The 6000-nt window shown below is 36.9% G+C and overlaps 1 protein-coding gene and 1 long non-coding RNA gene across 3 annotated transcripts in view; one reads left to right on the top strand and one right to left on the bottom strand.

Annotated features, from left to right (window-relative positions):
* LOC140327167 (uncharacterized) overlaps window positions 1-1504 on the bottom strand; it is a gene marked incomplete in the record, with an annotated part of 73397 nt that extends 71893 nt beyond the window's left edge. The window contains 1 exon segment of the mRNA XM_072406407.1: window positions 1440-1504.
* LOC140327168 (uncharacterized) overlaps window positions 1-5858 on the top strand; it is a 6866-nt gene extending 1008 nt beyond the window's left edge. Inside the window, exons 1-4 of one of the 2 annotated variants that reach the window (XR_011919994.1) lie at window positions 1446-1625; window positions 2762-3356; window positions 4872-5033; window positions 5765-5858. This is a non-coding gene — a long non-coding RNA (uncharacterized lncRNA). Of the gene's footprint in view, window positions 1-1445; window positions 1626-2761; window positions 3357-4871; window positions 5034-5764 lie in introns of those variants that run through there. The other variant, XR_011919993.1, reaches the window with a different exon arrangement.
* Window positions 5859-6000: the final 142 nt, after the last annotated feature.

The raw sequence follows: 6000 nt of genomic DNA, 5'->3' as shown, positions 1-6000 counted from the left end.
AGTTTGTTTTCCCATCTACATCACGCAATCCTGCTCCTGAGCAGTGCGAGAACGGGTGATGTACGATGAAGAACCTGGAAGTGAGTAAAGAAGATGGTGGTGCAAAGGAAGGATTCCAGGACGATGCAGGACCCCAACAAAGAAACGTCCCGATGGATCGACGTATCTGAGGGATTAAAGGTAAGTGTGTTTTTTTTTTATTTTGAGTTTAGTTCAACTTTAAAGAAGAAATTAAACCCAAAAGACCCTAAACAAATAAAACCTACTTACCATCAATCGCACAGGGCAGTCTGATCCATCCAGAGGTCTTCTGCATCCTGTCCCGTGTCATCCTGGCAACTGTCCGTGAGTGCACTTCAGGCGCTACTATTTTCGCCTCTTCTTTCGGGTTCTTCATCCTATGTCACCGGACCCAGGTGCAAGATCAGGTGACGTAGGATGAAAAAAAAAATTTCCGATCTCAATGCACATGCATCAGATCGGCAAATTTGTTTTCCCCACAAAAAGGCTCCTTATGCGCATGTCTGAGATGCTCAGGCTTGCGCAGAAGGAGCACCCAAGAGCCTCCCAGGATGCCTGATGTAGGTATCCTGGCAGGCTTTGCTCTCCCATTCATTCTCGATCGCCTAGGCGGTGGAGAATTAGGGGGCGGTACTGCTTTTTTTTTTATAAGGTGTTGCACTTAAAACAAAACCAGAATTTTCACTTAAAAAATGGTTGTCTACCCATTTATGTAAAGCAAAATTTCTGAGTTTAGGTACGATTTAAATATTCTTCCCAACCTTCCAACATGTCTCTGCCCCCCTCCCCTTAAAAAAAAACGAGGCAATAAAAATATTTTTAGCAGAGAGCTACAGTTTTATTGATTTAAATAAGCATATTATCTTACCAAACATTTTCTTAAACAAATACCCATAACTTAAACAAATAAGCAGTACTGAGTTTAGGTACACTTTAAATATTCTTCCCAACCTTCCAACATGTCTCTGCCCCCCCTCCCCTTAAAAACAAACAAGGCAATAAAAATATTTTTAGCAGAGAGCTACAGTTTTATTGATTTAAATGAGCATATTATCTTACCAAACATTTTCTTAAACAAATACCCATACCTTAAACAAATAAGCAGTACTGTGAGCACCCCATATATCACTTCATAAACATGTCAAAAAACTTCACCATAAGCACTAGACAGGCCTTTGTCATGTCCACATTCTCATAGGACTTCAAATGTAAATAATGTTAGCCAACGAATTACAAAAATGTATATAACCTGTAAACAAAGAAAAAATGGTTGGGGGTGAAATATAACAATAGGGAAGGAGGGTGAGGAGTCACTTCAAGTTATGCTTGTCAAATAGGTCAATAATCCCACCACGTCTATTTATATTACAAGTCTGTTTACTCAACCCTAACTTTCCTTACCCCATATTTTATCTTAGAGATCCAAAGCAATAGAAAGACACATGGTACATGAATGTAAATGTAGCTTTTATCGATTTTCTTCATCTATTCTACTCACAGATTGTTGCGTATTAGCACTGTAGCTTGTAAGGCAAGTGCAGACCGCTGTGTGGGATATCTCAAAAAGAAGTACACCCACAGTTGTGGATGTTCTAACTCCGTAGGTATGTATATAAACATGAAGTTAGGAGATAAAAGTATGACTCTTTATATGGGCCTGACTTATTAAAGCCCTCCAAGGCGGGAGAAGATACACTTTCATCAATGAAGCTGGGTGATCCAGCAAACCTGAAATGGTTTTCCTAAAATAATTTGCTATTTGTTAGCAAATGTTTTCAATCCTGGTCCAGATCCATTCCAGGTTTTCTGTACCACCCAGGTTCAATAAAAAAAAGTGTATCCTCTCCAGTCTTGGAAAGCTTTAATGAATCAGGCACTTTGTGTCTGGAGGAAAAGAAGTTCCATGTTTGGAATAGTCTCCCTCAGGAAGTAGTTTTAGCATGTTCTATAGATTGTTTTAGGAAAAATGCTTTTCCGACACAGAATATAACAGAATATTAAAATTTAAAAGGAATGACACCAGAGACTGTTGATCCAGGGAACATCTGATTGCCTTACTGGATCAGGAGGCAATTTTTTTCTCATTGTACTAAATTGAACCATGCATTATAAGACTTTTTCCACTGGATCAACTGTACATATATGATTATATCTGGAACCCGCAGGTTTTCAGTATGTTTATTTCCCTAGTGGTTTAACTTGATGAACTTGTGTCTTTTTAAGGTAACTATGTGTCTTAATTTGTTGACACACCCTGTGAAAAATGAAAATATTCTTGAACAATTTATTACTGCCTAAGCCACTGCTGACATGAAAGTGTACACAAATTTAAGGTTGATGGTCCAAGCAACATCAACATGAATATCATGAGCATCATAGAATCTACAGGGCATCCTGCTGCCATTACTTTATATCTTTCCCAAGTAAACAATGCACATGCCCATACACATAATCTACAAAATATCTGATTTACCAGATGGGGCCACCCTTGTCCAGTGCTCTGTGGTCTGGATCTGATCCTCACATCCCCATTGCAGGAGCTTTCTGGTAGACAGGTATCAGAATGGGCAATTATCTAGATTATTTATTTTTAAAAGCAACATAAATTACTTTGCTAAAGGCAGATTCAGTTACACAAATAAATCAAGTTAAACATCTATTGACTTCTAATTTTAGGTGCAGTTATGTGACAACATGTTCTGGAAAATTTTTATGACAAGTTCCATTTCTTCTTTTGCAGGAATAAAGCTATGGGCACTAATCTAAGGTTATTTTTTAAACTGTTATAAACAAGGTCAATCATTCTAAATCATTTAGATTATGGTATACCATTAATTAACAGTAAAACTGCAAGATTTCTGGTTTTAATATTGCACAAGAAACATTAAACATTTACTTTTCAAGAGAAAAAAAAATGGCTTCTGTCTCAAAAAAATTAAAGTATGATAGAAGTATGACTTTCATCACCATTCGGTTGTGTGATTCCTTCAAACGCACACCACAGAATTTAATCTGTCCATTTATAAGAGCTGTGGAATCAGTGCGTGTCTTCTACAGACTTCAGCAACAGTCTCTGAAAAATATATTATGTGATGCTGGGAAAGCAGTAGGCCTACAGTTTATCAACATTACATGGTGCCCAGGAGGAACAGAAAACAGCACAACGGATGGCAATATTTTTATTGAATATAAATCCCCTACAGAAGTGTGGAAAGAAGACACTTTTATCAAGTATAAGGATTCTGTGAAACTAAGGCTGCAGAATTTCAACATCAACAACATCATTGTTGATCAAGTGATGGAACAATCAACACTTTCCCAGCCACTAATTACAGGTAATTACATAGTATCACTACATAATCAGCTTGAGCAGATGTGACTACCAGTAGAAAAAAACTCTATTTTAGTTGCACATTCTTTTATCAGTAAGATTTGTAGAGAATAGTAAAAGAGTTGTAAGTAAAACATAAAATTCTCTTTACAGTGTCACAGTGTTTAACAATTGTGTTTTATGACACAATAAAGTGCTCTGTAACTGTTTGGTAAATGGCGGTTACTTTGTGCTCATTGACTAAGGAGTCAATGGGCCTGATTTATTAAAGCTCTCCAAGACTGAAGAAAATACACTTTTATCAGTGAAGCTGGGTAATCCAGCAAATCTGAAATGGATTTCTTAACCCCCCTAGCAGTAATCCTGAGTGTGACTCGGGGTGGATTTTGGATACCAAAAGCGGTAATCCCGAGTCACACTCGAGGTCGCTTAAAGCTAAAAAAACCCACGTACCTGGGAACCACGTACCTACCACATACCTGGGAAAGAGCCGAGATCTACAAGGTTTCCCCTGACGTCAGTGTGGGCAGAGTGGCAGGCAAATCAAATAATTTAGTATTGGATTCAATACAAAAGTGCTGTATTGCGTGCAATACAAATAAATCTTCATATAATATATATATAATTATATTATATATATTATATATGCTTCTGTACTCATATATTACATTTAACGTTTTTTTTAACAGTTTTTTTTAAGTATATTATTAAATAGTTAAATGTATTACGGTTGGACATATATTGGGGAGTTATGGCTAAAAATTATATCCTACAATGTAAAATAAATTTCCATGCAAAAAAATTGTAACACTTTTTGCATGGAAATTTGGACAGAATTAGAACGCTAGGGGTGTTAAAATTTGTAATTTGCTGATTGGTAGAAAATGTTTTCAATCCTAAACCAGATCCATTCCTGGTATGCTGGATCACCCAGCTTCACTGATGAAAGTGTTTCCTCTCCTGTCTTGGGGAGCCTTAATAAATCAGGCCCAATTAGTGAATGCAATTTTTACAAAACATTCTCTGCTGGTGAATTTGCAAATTAACTTGCAAATGTGGCAGATAGACTTAAAATAAGTATTCCCAACCATACTTTAACTTAGGAAAAAAACTACTTTCTTAAAAAGATCACAAATGATATGTTCCCTGTGATTGCTCCCCCTAACCTTAGCAATTTTGGGGACATTACCATCAATATCATCTAAATCAACAAAATGTTGAAATTAGCCCAATATAACCTCTCCTGACCCCTAGTGACAACCATAAATAAATAAAACCAAACATTTTCTCTGGTGGTGACACCATAACCATAAAAACACAAACTTCCTCATTCAACCCAATACAAAAAGAGGTTAGGATAATGAATACACGTCATGTTTTAGATGTTTTGAATGCAATTCAAAGGAAGAAGACCAAAATTATTTAGGTACTCTGTATGTAACAAGCCAATTTATTAATGTCATCTCATTTTGTCCAAGATTGACCTGTAATTACTGGCTATATAAACATTGTTTTACAGAAATTGACTATAAGATTCATGAGCTGGATTTCAAGTTTCAAAACTATTTATGTCAATACCAGCATTCAAAAGAACCAATTCCTGCTTACCCAGAGGACATTAAAACTTTGCTTATGGAGTTGAAAGAAAGAAGAACTCAGATTGCTCTATTGTCACATAATGGTTTGTATTTTATTTTGTTATTATCTATAATATCAAAAACATATTGCGATAAAGAAAACAAAGTTGGTAAGTGTAAGCCATCTCACCTAACAATTAAATATACAAAATTCAAGAAATGTATCCTTGGACATGCTAGTACAGATAAGTTAGAGCAATGGTCCCTAACCTTTTGCAGCACGTGGACCACTGAATATACAGTCTCCTGTGTCACTCAAAGGGCACGAAACTTCCCCCTGAGTGATGTCATAGTGCCAGAACCCGCCCACTCTCCCATCGAACTCTGGCTGGTGTGCCCCCCCCAAGTAGGGTCCTTCTCCTGACCCAGCTGGAGGGTGGACCAGCAAGAGCCGCAGACCAGCGCTGGTCTCCAGGCTCTCACGGCCCACCTGTCAGACGGCTGCAGCCCACTAGCAGACCAGGGGTTGGGACCTCTGGGTTAGGGTCTCTGTTTTTGTTGTTGTCTATGTAACATTTACAGAGGCTACTCCTCACTTCCTTTTAGGTTATAGGTTTAAAAAAAAATGATAAACACTTTAAATCTTGATAGTAGATGTTGTAGCACAGTACGGAAAGTATCTTTTTAGCAAGAATTGTGCAAACTCTAAATTTACTAGATCTTGCCATGTCACTCTCTGCATTTCTTTCTTTTCATAGTACTAAGTCACATATTTCTGTTTCAATATGTGCAGTTTTTGTTGGCTAATATTTTTCTTATGATCTCCCCATTAAAGCTGTTGGAAAAAGTTTTATTATGAATCTGCTGCTACTTCTGTCAGCTGAGACTAACAGTAAATCTGGAGAACAGGGAAGAATTAAAATTCCAAAGGTAAGAGATGAAAGCATGTTGGTAGTCATACCTTAGTAGCTGCAACCAGACACATTTATTGCTATTGATTTTTCCTTGGATCAATCCAAACTTTAAAATCAAGAACTTTTCATTTATGTAACGATGCATAATTTTTTTTTA

This window comes from Pyxicephalus adspersus, chromosome 3, assembly GCF_032062135.1.
Source record: "Pyxicephalus adspersus chromosome 3, UCB_Pads_2.0, whole genome shotgun sequence".
NCBI classification, from domain to species: domain Eukaryota; kingdom Metazoa; phylum Chordata; class Amphibia; order Anura; family Pyxicephalidae; genus Pyxicephalus; species Pyxicephalus adspersus.
The sequence above is the reverse complement of the archived record's forward strand: the minus strand, read 5'-3'. Positions and strand labels throughout refer to the sequence as shown.